This window comes from Bidens hawaiensis, unplaced genomic scaffold, assembly GCF_021521415.1.
Source record: "Bidens hawaiensis isolate Kalapana, Puna unplaced genomic scaffold, B.hawaiensis_p1.1 tig00054510_1, whole genome shotgun sequence".
In the NCBI taxonomy this organism is placed as follows: Eukaryota; Viridiplantae; Streptophyta; class Magnoliopsida; order Asterales; family Asteraceae; genus Bidens; species Bidens hawaiensis.
Genome location: NW_027499826.1, coordinates 30,307 through 44,859, shown reverse-complemented (window position 1 = coordinate 44,859; position 14,553 = coordinate 30,307). Strand labels below are relative to the sequence as shown.

The 14,553-nt window shown below is 36.6% G+C and overlaps 1 long non-coding RNA gene across 1 annotated transcript; it reads right to left on the bottom strand.

Moving 5' to 3' along the window:
- Positions 1 to 8,356: 8,356 nt before the first annotated feature.
- Positions 8,357 to 9,127, bottom strand: LOC143600620 (uncharacterized). Its single transcript, XR_013147511.1, has 3 exons — positions 9,045 to 9,127; positions 8,520 to 8,956; positions 8,357 to 8,443 (listed from the first exon to the last, which is right to left on the bottom strand). It is a non-coding gene; the product is annotated as an uncharacterized LOC143600620 (long non-coding RNA).
- Positions 9,128 to 14,553: the final 5,426 nt, after the last annotated feature.

Below are 14,553 nucleotides of genomic sequence, written 5' to 3'. Positions count from 1 at the left end.
TTTGGTACTATTATAACTACGGCCCGATAAGTCAGACTTATCATCAACCGATGCTCTAGAAATTTCAGCATCCTCGGTACTCTTATTATTTCATCCCCCGGTTCCTTATCCGGGTCCTATTTCTCAATACATGTATCCACAAGATATGTACATATATATATATACACATTAGCACGCATGAATAATATTATATACTTTACACATATGTTGCCATTTTTACCTATTAATGTACCCCGTGACTTCCCCTGAATTCCCTCGTGCGGACAAGTCTGTTATTATGTTCCGGACCATTATAACTCACTTGTCCATCCAAGTCCATCCAGATCTCGTCACTATAAATTATTAGTTGATATTCAGATCCTATAATACTTGAGCTACTGGTTATATTTTAGGTATATTTTAAAGACATCCTAATTCTTTATAACCAATGGCTCTGATACCAAGTTCTGTAACACCCCGTAACCGCAGCGAAAACGTAAACGGGATGCAACAGACACCTCTGATATCAACCACATTGTTTAAAAAGAAAACTGAATACATTAACATATTTCAAATTACATTATCTCATATTTCATTACCGTCTAGGTGATACACACATCATACAATACGATACATAATTCTATTTAATATAATGTATCATAACATCCCGCACGCAAATCTTACACACATCAAGCACTTAGCACGTAAGCAAACACTTGATCTTACTCGTACCTGAAAAGCATGTGAGAAAACGGGTCAACTACGAATAGTTGGTGAGTTTCACAATTTTAGTAAACCATGATAAATCAATATCATAATATAATATTATCGATGTAATTATGCTGAGCCCACAAGTGAAACCTCTGACTATCCACACACAACCCCGTGGCATACTCCGCCCACGGACCTGCCCCAAACCGCTATGTCTAACATTACATAGCAAAAATAAATAACAACAAAATAGACATGTGCAACTGACTGGGAAACATCAGCAAATCCATGCCGGACCAGTTGGGTTTATCAGACCAATAGTACTATTCACACTCTACCGGCTTTTAGTTAATCACTCATGTTGCGGGGCGTTACAATGTTCGCAACTCAGACAATTACCATCTTAGTACATTTCCGTACGATTCCCGTACAATAAAATATATGTAAATACACGCAAATCCATGCATTCAATATGTACTTAAACATTTCATTAGTAACATGCTTTCCGCCCCGGGAAAATATTTAAAAACAATTCAGAAAAAGGGGCTCGTGAAACTCACCTTAGCACATGCAAGCAGGTAACAACAGTCATTATTAGTTAACACGTCCAATCTGTAATATGATCCCTACGATCGTTATTATACAATTACTTTTTATATAATCTTTAACCGTGTTAACCGGTACATCTGGGGACACTGTTAACCCAATACTGTACCCGTTCCGGGGGCAATGTTAACCCAGAAACACTTCTAGGGACATCTGGGGACACTGTTAACCCAGTACTGTACCCGTTCCGGGGGCAATGTTAACCTAGAAACACTTCTCCGGACTCAGATTGTGATATCGTTTAGAGTTCACTAGTTAAAAATTACTATAGTCGTTTTTCCCGTTTTGCGTGCCTAGCACGGTTATCCGTTTTTACGTTTCAAAAATGAGTTTGGTCACACACGACCCGAAAATAGTTGTTGACTGATAATTTAATTAAAGTTGTGAAATTAGAGCTCGGTTTAGACGCCCCGATTGGCCGCGGGACCCGTTTCCGTCTTTAGTGCACCGGAAACTGTTTTTATCGGCTAAAATTACCCAAATCATCCGAATTATTTTCGGATGATTTATTTTTATTTGTTCAACTCAGTTATATGAAAATAGTTCCTTTTTAGGGTTTTTATACACCGGTCAGCTCGTTTAGGCGAACTTTACCGGTTTACGCGTTTTAAACCTTAAAAGTTTGTTTTTTATTTTCTTTAGCACAAATATTATCCGTTTAATCTCGGATCTTGAAATTTTGCACAAATCACTTTTTGACAGTGGGGAATTTTATAAAAATATTTCCAGAATTAATTTTTATATTTAAAATTTATTTACCTATTTTTAAACACCATTTAAACACTAAATATGTCGTAAATACCAAACGACCTTAGAAAAATCCAAAATTTTTCCTGGATGACCCCTGCCACCCACATAGTCCCCTGTAATTTTTTCCATAACGAAAATCTCTTTTTACATGCCATTTTCACTAAACCGAGCTAGAAAACCCTAGAACTCGTTAACCGAAAAGCCTACTTAGACTTCTCCAACGGACCTAAAATTTTGTGTGTGACTTTTACATGTTATAAACAGCTTATATGGAATTTTCCAGAATTTTTCATGATATTTAACTATTTTTCACCATTTTTAGCCAAAACCGAGCATTAAATTCACCAAATATTCATCCTTTGTCCAAAAATTACCAAATTTTCACAGATCTCATATTTCCATGTGTAGATCATCTTTGTGAATTTTCGTAGCCTAAATCTAAATATACCACAATCTGTCCAAAAACTCATACTTATATAAAAACCGAATATACCTTCGATCTCCGCCACTACAAGCTAAAAACTCGTTTTTCCGCCTTATCTACCACTAAATACAGAACCTACAACCAACATACCACAATACCAAGCAAGTTACACTCACAATCAAGCCTCTTACACTATAGTTTCGGTTATTGTTTCAAAACTAAAGTTTAAACCGTAAAAATTCGTTTTTTTGGTTCGTTTAACTCCTTTCTTGGACCAAGATCCCTTGTATAACCCGTATACATCACTTGATCATGCAAGAATCGGTTTTCATCTTTGAAACCTCATTTTCTTGCAAATAAACTCAAGAAATGAAGATGGAAACGTAAACAACTCGACTTTTTTACCTCGGTTTTCTTGCTAAAATCTCGGTTTTTAGATAATATTGTGAGAGAAGGAAGAACATGGCCAAGCTTGTTAAAAAAAATAACAACACAATGGGGTAACACCCCCTTGGTCCGATCGGTTAAAGGTGGGAGGTGGGGTGGGACCCACTTCTCCAATTCTTTGCCACTTATTTGGATTTCTGAAATCCAAATAATGTTTTGGATATCTGGTTCAGTTTGTTTTTCGGTTAAATGTTTAATTCGGCTTAAAACGAGGCTAAAACGGTCGTTTTCCGCTTAAAAATGAAATTTATATAAAACCGATTTAAAAAACTTTTAAAAACTTAAACCATGACACTTATTAACTTAAAACATCATATTATTAATAATTGCGCATCTTTTTCGGCTTGATCGATCGTCTCTTGCTTGGTTTGGTTTTTAAGGTTTCGTTTAACGTACCGACGTACCATTAAATCGAAAATTCTTTTTCTGTGCTTTAATTCACTTATCCCGAAGCTTTAATACTTCGTAAACATCACTAAATATCATATATATCGTCTATAATTGAACCCTCGATTCGTTCGGGTTTCAATAACTATCGATCGATTAATCGCATATTCAATACGATGAATTATATATTCACGTACAATCAATACAGTGAACCATGTATTCTCGTATAATTACTATGGTAATTCATGTACCCGACATTAAATATAACGTAACTATTGTCTACCGGTTAGGGTATACCTGGTTTCGTCGGAATCGTTACAGTAATGATCACAAGGGAAAGAAAAACATTGGTGAAGTAAGTAGCCATAACGTAACATGAAATTCATGTAGAGTTATTGGTTATACTAAGTCATATAATATAAAAGAGTGAAGTGTCTCACTTAAATATGTTTTAAAAAGGTAGCATATCAAATCCACTTTAGCTACCTAGAATTTTATTATAGCCAAAATAAAGTTATAAGGTTTTTTTTTTTAAAGAAAAAATTCATTGAAATTTTATTTCTTTTTAAGCTACAAATTCATTTTAACTTAGTTGACTACTATGAGCACAAAATATCTATGATTTGTTATGTATTCTGTTGTAATGTTAATAGGTTATTATATAAATAAAGAGAGATAAATATTGAATGATAAAGGAGGTAAAAGATAACATTTTGTCAAATACTTAAATAACCAAAAATGCTTATAATTAATGTGTTATCCTAATACAAATATATCATTCCTTTACCACCAAAACAAAAATGACTAGAATAATTTCATCTTTAATTAAGTTGATTTTTTTATGTGTTTGAAACTATTGCATTATACAGCGTTTGAATCATTTACCTTATATATCACATATTAAACACTTTACCACTCAATCAAAGTGGGAATGACTAATTTAATCTAAAATATTTCGCTCGGTGATCTTTGATTTTTCAAATACGACAATTCTTTTTAAGTATTTGTAAATTAACATATCTATATTATATATAATGCATGAGTAGTGGACCACTTAAAATATTTTTATATGGCAGTCTTGTAATGCTTATGAAATAGATATACCACATTCATTCTATTAACTTTAATAACTAATAAACAAATAACATTATGAATAGTTGTAACATATTGCACGAATAATAAAACTACTATACAATATATCATGAGATGATTGATAAATCAACATAAACGAGTATGGCATTGCAAATTGCTGACGGCGCAGCATCGCACGGGCACCCACTAGTATATATATATATGCATGTGTGCGCGCGCGCGTGTGTGCGTGTGCGTGAATTTACTTTTTAAACAGTTTAATACTAATTTATTAACATATATTAATTTATTTTAGCCAAAAAAAAAAAGTGGTTATTTGTAAAAACCTAATACCATTAGTTAACTACAAGGGTTGATACTGTATTGAATGTAAAATATGTTCTCTTCAACTTAAGGTTGATAACAAATATAGTCAGGACGGATAAATTGAGGGGGAAACAGTGATGAATCAGTTTAGAGAAAAATATACATGTGAAGTGTCAAAGCAAAAAATGCAATGCCGCTATTGTTGAGGTAGTTGCTTGGTTTGTAAATATATTTTTACAACAATATATATAATTATTGTTCACAATTATTTTTTTCATCAATGATATTCATGTATCGAGTTTTTTACTATATATAAGACTCAAGAGAAACTGTGCCTTTAACTTTATGGGAAGCGCACACTGTTCTAATCTTTAAAATTACTGCTATGGATCTTTTAAAGAAACTGGTTGAGATAAACATTATATATATATATATATGATGGGTATCATTACAGAACTGTTAAATTATTTAAGAACTTGAAGGAACCCTTGAAAACTAACGTTTTTTATAAATTTTTTTGTATGTTAATGTTCTTTGAGAGTAGTTTTATCATTTTTTTATACCTATATCTATGATTACAATTTTGAAAATTAGTTTTTATGCATATCTATGTTTTGTTTTACACCTATGTAAATTTGTTAGTACATAAATTTACATATATGTAAACTTGTGATTAATATATGTAATCAAATTTTTTTATATGAAATATGATAAAACTACTCTTAAATAATGTTAATATATAATAAAATTAAAAAAAATGTTTGTTTGTTAAGGGTTCTTAAGAGTTCTTAATTTTTTTAGAGTTCTTAAATGATACCAACCCTATATATATATATATATAGGCCCATTAACAAAAAACCTAAATTAAAACAATCCTGAAACATGATGTTAAACATAATATTATTACAAATATAAAACAAAAATAAAAGTAACCCGCGTAACACACGAGCTAACAGCTAGTAAAGCTATATTTTTTTAAATAAAAGTTAGTAGGATTTTACTAAAATTTAAAGGGATAAAAAAAATACCCAACTCCACTCTTACCATTTGAAATGACATAAGTGAACATTGTGGTCAAAAAAGTTATAGTCAGACGTGGCAAGAATGTTACCGTTCACTTATGTCATTTGAAATGGCTGAAGTAGTGAAACATATATATAGGGGCGAAACACATTGTAATTAGGTCACTTCAGCCATTTGAAACGACGGAACACAAGAAAATCCTCAAGCTCACAATCGCTGATAGACTCTGCAATCATTTTGGATTCCGTCATTTCAAAATACAAATCACCTAAAATCCAAAAAAATTTCCCTCTTCCAGAAATTATTTCAATCATTTCATTTCTCATGTTTCCAAATATTTTTCAACCCAATGGTATGTTTCATCAACAAGCAATATAATATTGTTGAAATGCATCCATATCTATAAAAATAAAAGGGCTTCCGTAGTGGGCGAGAAAACATGGGAGATTGAGGCGATTTGTATATTTAACACCGCTCCCGGGCTACAAATGGAGCGATAAGGGGGAGGGGGCGAGTATTAGTTGTCGTTGTGTATGTTTTCTTTTTATAATTAATGTAATTGTTTGCTTTTGGTATATATATACATATATATGGGTGAGATCTAGAGAGAACTCCTCTTAAAGAGAAAACTAGAGAATTAGTATAAAATTAATTTTAATAGTTTTTAAAAAAATATTTTGTGATTTTTTTTCTTTTCTCCTTCAAACTTGATGATATTGTAACTAAAAAAAACTTGTCGGTGCAGTGCATATGTGCACTAATGCCCATTGCATATCTTGTGTTTTATTGCATAACATACAACACAATTGCATTATACAATACATACTATTGAATATATGCAAATACAACACTAATAATTGTATGCAATACACACTATCGTATATATGTAATACAACACTAATGCACATATGCACTATATCGATTTTTTTTATTTTTGTATATAATATAATACTATTACACATATACAATATAAACAATTGCATATATGCAAATCAACACTATTGCACATATAAAAAAACACGCTAGTGCACATTTGCATTAAGAAAAAGTCGGTATATTGTATATATGCATTAAAACGAGTTTATTTATTTATTTATTTTTATTTTTTTTTTAATCTTTATATATTTTTTTGTGGTGAAAAATAACAGCATATAAGAAGGACGAAAGAAAAAAAAATTAAAATTATTTTTTTCATTAAATTAAAAATACTTTATTATTAGGTCTCAGTTCTCTCTCTAAGAAAGAGTTATTTCTTGATCATTTCCCTATATATATATATATATATATATATATATATATATATATATATATATATATATATATATATATATATATATTGGGCCACAGCACCATTAATTCTCAAAACAAAAATCCACTCTTTGCTAATTGTGCGTCAAATGGTGCAAAACGTCCCATTTTATAGTCCCTCCAATACACATAGCTATTCCTAACATGGCAATAGGACATATCACATGTGTATGTGTAGAAAGCATACATATTTTTCATTTGTCTCATTATTTTTGGGCTATTATGATAGAAAATTACTTTCATCTACGGATCGATGATGATTAACGCTAGGCTAACTAGCCTACCGAAGGAAAAGTTCAGGTAGAATTATTTAACTCGAAGTAAATGTTAGTGTAATCTTGCGTAAGTGCGGGGACCTAGTTGTCGTACTTACAATCCAAGGGGGTTTTTGAGTTAGTTTTCCTCCTATTCTTGTCTAACAAGTAATTGTATGGTTATAAATAGGGTTATTTGTAATCAAGTAATCACAACAACCTATCAATCAATACAATAAAGGTTTAGACTTGAATCTTATTGTCTTCAGTAAACACCGCCAAGATATTATAAGTATATGCTTAACTGAAATTAAATATAATATAAGCTATATATATATATATTGATAAGTGAAACAATAAAACCCCATTTTTCTCTAAATTCAGATTGTCTAGACTTGCTTCCTCTTCACCGTTCTCAAATGTCAACTGCATTGAGCTTCTTTATCGTTTAGACTTGCTTTCAGAAACTCACATTCACTCTACGTTTCATGTTTCGCTTTCAACACGAGCTATGAGATCTCCTATAAGAATTACTATCTGGTTAATAGAAGGGGTCATTATTTTTCTTACCAAAAATACTATGACCATATGTGGAACGCACTAGGTTTGCAATGAGTGGAAACTGCAAGGTCACAAAAGAAGTAACAGGCAGCCAAGTCAACGCAACTATGGAAGCCAATATCCATGAGTTGTCTTGACCAAACACAATGAATAAGGCTGCGCCGAAAGCTATGAGCATGGCTGTTGTTGAAATGAACAAGTTACTGAGACCAATTATCAACTTTGTAGGCAACTTGAACAGAAAGTCTTCCTCAGCAAAACGTGTCGTGAGGATTGACAAAAACATTAACAAGGATGTGACAGATGTGAACAGTGATACAGCATCCGAGACTGCAAATATTGTAAAGGCATGGTCATTGGTAAAAACTGGGAAGCCTGTGTTCTGATTGTTTCCTCCTGGCACTGTAATAGCCGCTGCAAACACGATGGTGGTGATTAATGCAGTTGTGATTGTGTATGATTCGGCAGTCGCCTTCATCCATTTTTCGCCCTCAATCACCAAATTCTTATGCTCTCTTGTAAACACCATTTGAGGTGTTTCTCCTGAAGAGTTCTTTTGCATGATGTTTAGAGGGTATACAAATCCTTCAACTTCCTGCAAGATCACACTATTATGTTACATATGCTGCTTTTATCAATGATTATGATCATTTTATCAATAATTTTGCTACCTTAAACCATTGAAGTTCGCGTTGTATTTGCAGAGCCGCGCCTAATATACGATTTAGTTTGTCAAGAGGTGCCAACCGCCCAGCCAAATGCAAGAGGTTGTTCCCTAAAGGATCTTTAATTGTCCTATAAATATTTTTGTGTTCACTCATTTGATATAGTAGGTTGTAAACCTTTTCTGAACGATTTAGCACAGCGTATTGAATAATGTTGTGACCATCTTCATTGGCACTCCAAATGGCATCTGGGAAATAAGACACGATCGTTGCTACAACCTCGGATGCATTATGTCTCGTGGCTTCAAGAATCGCATTGTTGTAATAGTTAGCGTAGGATCTAAAATATATGGAACGCTTTATCAAATTGCATACTGCTTTTAATAGCTCTGTAGCATCATCGTGCACTTTAGCTCCCTTTTTAACAAACTTGATATGCTTTGCTGCACAGGGACAAGATAATTTATATGCATTGTAGCAAAAGAGAGATTTTTTTATTCTTTTAGATAACATAGAGATGGTAAGTCTTACGTAATAGCATAGTGATATGCTGGAGAGGCTTAATAATCTTACTTAATATCCTTATGACATGGTAGAAAAGAACACAACTAATCACCAATGCTGTGCAAGATAATAAGTATGTTAGAACTGTGGAGTGTATAACCAACTACTATAACTTTTATCAGCTTTTTTGCACAGAACAAAGGCAAAATTTCAGCTTATGACATACCAACGTAGAACCCTATAAATGCTGCTGTATAAAAGCATTCACGTACCCACCGATTCATAGATCTCACGAGTGTCTTCGTTTTAAGGTAAAACACAATGATAAAAACACACGAGGCAAACCAAAATGCATCGACCATCATGTCAAACAGATCTTCTGGACCCTAAACACTTCAAGATAGAAAATTGGCATGTTAATTAGAGAAAATGTGAAAAAAGATAACTCAAAAACATAGGTAAACCAGTAGCAAACATCTATTTACGGCTCTTTCCCAAATGTTGAGTTTACGTGGGATGTTTTGAGCTAAAGCCATCAGCACGGCGTCTCTATGAAAACTACGGTAATGCTTAGTCATCAAAACCAATGCTGAATCTGCAAATAAATCAAGAGAAAATAAAGAGCATGACAAAACATTGTGATGCGTTGTAAAACACACTTACTTTCCGTACATTTTTATCACGTTTTAAATGCTTAATTGTAAAACACATAATGATTTTAACTCGTTTTAACTTGATCTTACTTTTCGTACAATTGCAGTTAAGTCTCTAAGTTTCATCAAGTGTTTCGTCTAGTTAGGTTAAGTTTAGTTAATTAATTTAGTTAAAGTATGTTAGGTCAAGTAGTTAATTATTAAAAAGCATTAAAAATATTATTCTTAGGAATGTCTTGTCTAGGGTTAGTGATCATAAACGTTTTCACGTGTCCTTGTGTTCGATACTCGGACTTCCTTAGTTCTATACTATTTAAGATCGGTACACTTGCCGGTTGTGTGTGGATTCATTAGGAGTTTCGTTTTATAAATTTAAATCTTAGTTGTGAGTTACTTAAAAGAGCATTCATTAGACACACATCAAGTTTTTGGCATCGTTTCCAGGGATACGGTTAGTGGCGTATTGAGAACTGAGTTAGGACCTACCTTGTTTGCTACTTGTTTTTATTATTTTATTTGTTTGTTAGTTAAAATAGTTTAGCTAATTCTAATTTATTTTGTTTATTTTAATAGTTGTATGCGACCTACTCGATCTCTAGGACCGCCAGAAGCCGAAGGATTTTCCAAACCAGAGAGAGATTTTCGTGAGAGACGTCATACCAGACCGTCTTCCAGTTCTTCTACGTCCGTCGGTAATACATCCTATTCTTCTACTTTTTCTGAATTCGCCATAAGGGATAGGATTATGGGCGACGCAGCTCCACCACCGAGAAGGACAGTTGCAGACCGGGCCCGTCCTGTCGATGCGGGCACGAGATCCAGCATTGCTCCACTAGCCATCGCAGTTAACACGACTTGGTAGATTCCATCAAACATTCTGAACACCATCTCTCATTCTGCTCAATTCCACGGGTTGCTCCATGAAAACCCGCATTCTCAACTCACTCGCATTGCACGCATTGCACAATTTCACGGGTTGCTCCAACATCAAACTCCGTTTTTTTCTGTTCTCACTCGTTGATCATACGAGTTTGTGGCTTGATTCCCTCCCACAGGGATCTATAGCTACTTGGGCCGCCATGCAGACCCAATTTCTTGAGAAATACGATCCTCCGGCTAAGGCCGCTCGTTTACGTAATCAGATTCATTCTTTCCAGATGGATGACACCGAGAGTTTCTACGAGGCGTGGGAGAGATTCAAAAATCTACTTGCTTTATGTCCGAACCACGGCCCGCAGGACTGGGCAGTTGTTTAGAAGTTCTAAACGGGGTGACGTAAGCAACACAGAGTATGCTTGACACGGCCGCAGGAGAAAATTTATTGACGACAAAGCATACGTATGAGTGCATTGCCTTGTTTAACAGTTTAGCCATGAGTAGATACCAGCGACCACCAGCTAAGAGCACCAAGACCGTCGACTCCCTATCACGCGGCATGCATTCGGTTGACACTAACACCGCGCTCGCAGCACAGGTTGAGGCGTAGGCGAAGATCGTGAAGGACTTGTAGGTGAAGAGTAAGCTGTGCGAGATTTGTATAGGAGGTCATGATACCGTTCAGTGCCCTGTAGGTTTCCAGGTGGAGGCTGTAGACTTTGTTAATAATCCAAAACAAAATCAAAATTCTTTTAATTCTTATAATTCAAGTTGGAGAGGTAATCAAAATTCCAATTGGAGGAACAAAAATCAGTCCGGCTTCCAGCCGCGTCAGAGTCTATTCCAGGATTCTGGTGAGGGAGCAAGTACTAGGGAGAATAAGCCTACGTTAGAGGAGATGATGGCACAGCAGACACAGATGTTGTCGCAGCTTATGACTCGAGAGGACTCCCGTCACAAAGAGACTCAAGATAAATTTCGAGAGCACGAGTCATTCATGAGGAATCAGGGGGCATCCATTCAAAATCTCGAGCATCGGATGGGGGAGATTGCGAGTAGGTTAAACGAGAGGTCGCCAGGTACACTTCCAAGTAACACTGAGCAAAACCCGAAGATGTTCGCGAAAGCTGTGACGACGAGGAGCCGTGCAGGGGAACGTAGTGAGCCCGTGAATCAGGAACCTGCAGTCGATGGAGAGGATCAGGTGGATGAGAAGATTCAGTTGGAGTCTCCACCAGCCAAGGTACATCAGAGACGAAGCCCAGAAAGTACAACACAGGCTGAGAACCAACAATTACCCAGCACAACAGCGAGAGTCTACAAACATAGACTTCCACATCCCGGGAGACTCCGCATGGATAGAGACAAGGAGAAGAACACCAAATTTCTTGATCTTTTGAAGCAACTTCACCTAGACATCCCATTCTTTGAGGCACTTATTCAAATACCGAAATATGCAAAGTTCCTTAAGGATATTCTTTAGAATAATGAGAAGTTAGCTGAGGTATCTTTCATCCCATTGAGTGCTAGTTGCTCTACAGTCTTGCAGAGAAATTTACCAGAGAAGATGTCCGATCCTGGGAGTTTCACGATTCCCTACATCTTGAGTGATGATCGGTAGTTTATGTGCTGGCAGATCTTGGTGCCAGCATTAATCTCATGCCGTATTCCGTGTATTACAAGTTGGTCTGGGTGAGCCGAGGCATACCCGTATAAGTATCCAGCTTACTGATTGTTCTGTGAAATACCCCCGAGGGGTGGTCAATAACATGCTTGTTCGTGTCGACAAGTTCATTTCCCCGGTGGACTTTGTTATCTTGGACATGAACGATGATGATAGTGTCCCACTTATCTTAGGCCGACCATTCCTTTCCACTGCACAGGCGTTGATCAACGTCTGCGAGGTTAAGTTAATTTTGAGAGTTGGGGATGAGAACGTCGACCTTTGATGTTCGACAGTCATTGAAACACCCTAAGTCTGCTGATGACTCCTTATACTTCATCGATACCATCATGGAACATGTTGGGGAGTTTTTCAGCGAGAGCTGTGGAGGATCTGCCTCCGACACCCAGATTCTTGGATAAGGAGATTCCGGAGATTGAGATGGTTGCCATGACCGATCAGTCCTTGGTTGACGACACCGAGTCACATAGCCCAGAATCTGACGTGTCTGCTAAGATCGTACGAGACGATCAGATGGACCGACCTTCCGTCAAGAGTCCTTATTCATCCTTAGAGCTTAAGGATTTGCCTGCCCATCTTGAGTATGCGTTTTTAGATGAAGAGAGGAAATTGTCGGTTATTATAGCATCTACTTTGACGGAGGTTGAGAAGGAGAAGTTGTTGAAGGTGCTACGAGAGCACAAAGAGGCGATTGCATGGAAGATTATCGACATTAAGGGTATCAACCCTTCGTTTTGCACTCATAAAATCCTCATCGAGGATAATTTCAAAACTGTCGTTCAGCCCGCAAAGGCGGATTAATACGAAAATGCAAGAGGTTGTGAAGAAGGAGATCCTTAAACTCCTTGATGCGGGGATCATTTTCCCAATTTCTGATAGTGCTTGGGTGAGTCCAGTTCAAGTGGTTCCTAAAAAGGGTGGCATGATTGTCGTCACCAACGAGAGGAACGAGCTCATTCCTACTAGGACTGTGACTGGATGGAGAGTCTACATCGACTATCGCAGACTAAATGATGCCACCAGGAAAGAACACTTTCCTTTACCCTTAATTGATCAGATGTTGGAGCGTTTGGCAGTTCAGCAGTACTACAGCTTCTTAGATGGTTTCTCCGCGTATTTCCAGGTTCCTATAGCAACCTACGACAAGAGAAAACCACTTTTACCTGTCCTTATGGAACGTTTGCCTATAAACGTATGCCGTTCGGATTTTGTAATGCTCCGGCCACATTCCACAGGTGTATGGTAGCCATTTTCCATGATATGATCGAGGACTCCATGGAGGTGTTTATGAATGATTTTTCAGTATTTGGGAGTTACTTCAATCATTATTTATCTAATCTTGAGAGGATGATGTCCCGCTGCGTTTACACCAACCTAGTCCTTAACTGGGAGAAGTGTCATTTCATGGTTCGCGAGGGAATTGTTCTGGGGCATCGGATTTCGAGTGCGGGGATAGAGGTTGACCGAGCGAAGGTCGAGACCATTTCTAATCTTCCGCCCCCCATTTATGTGAGATCCATTCGTAGTTTTCTAGTTCATGCCGGGTTCTAACGTCGGTTCATCAAAAATTTTTCTAAGATCGTGAGACCCATGACCAAACTTCCGGAGAAGGATGCTCCATTCGTTTTTTCCTGAGCAGTGTATTGAGGCGTTTGATCTTTTGAAAGAGAAACTTGTTAACACCCCGATCATGGTTGCTCCCGACTGGTCGTTACCATTCGAGTTGATGTGTGACGCGAGCGACTTCGCAGTCAGAGCGGTTCTTGGACAGCGAAAGGATAAACACTTCCATCTGATTTACTATGCTAGCCGGACCTTAAATGGCGCACAGAAGAGCTATACCACCACCGAGAAAGAGCTTTTAGCTGTGGTGTTTGCATTCGATAAATTTAGGTCCTGTCTAATTCTGTCTAAGACGATTGTGTACACAGACCATGTTGTTATTCAATATCTCTTCAGCAAGAAGGATGCTAAGCCTCGTCTTATCCGTTGGATCCTGTGGCTTCAAGAGTTTGATATTGAGATCCATGATAAAAGGGGGCCGAGAATGTGGCCGCCGATCATCTTTCGCGTCTTGAGGGAGCAGAGTTAGGAGATTCGGGGGTCAGGATCGACGATCGTTTTCCGACGGAGAAGCTCATGTTTATTACGGCACAGGAGGAGGGTTTCCCATGGTTCGCTGACTTCGCGAACTATCTTGCTGTCGGGTACCTCCTAAAGAATCCTTACTAGCAAAAGAGAAATTCTTTGATGATGTTAAGTTTTACCTGTGGGACGACCCATATCTTTTCCGTTTTGGTGGTGATCAACTTATTAGGAGGTG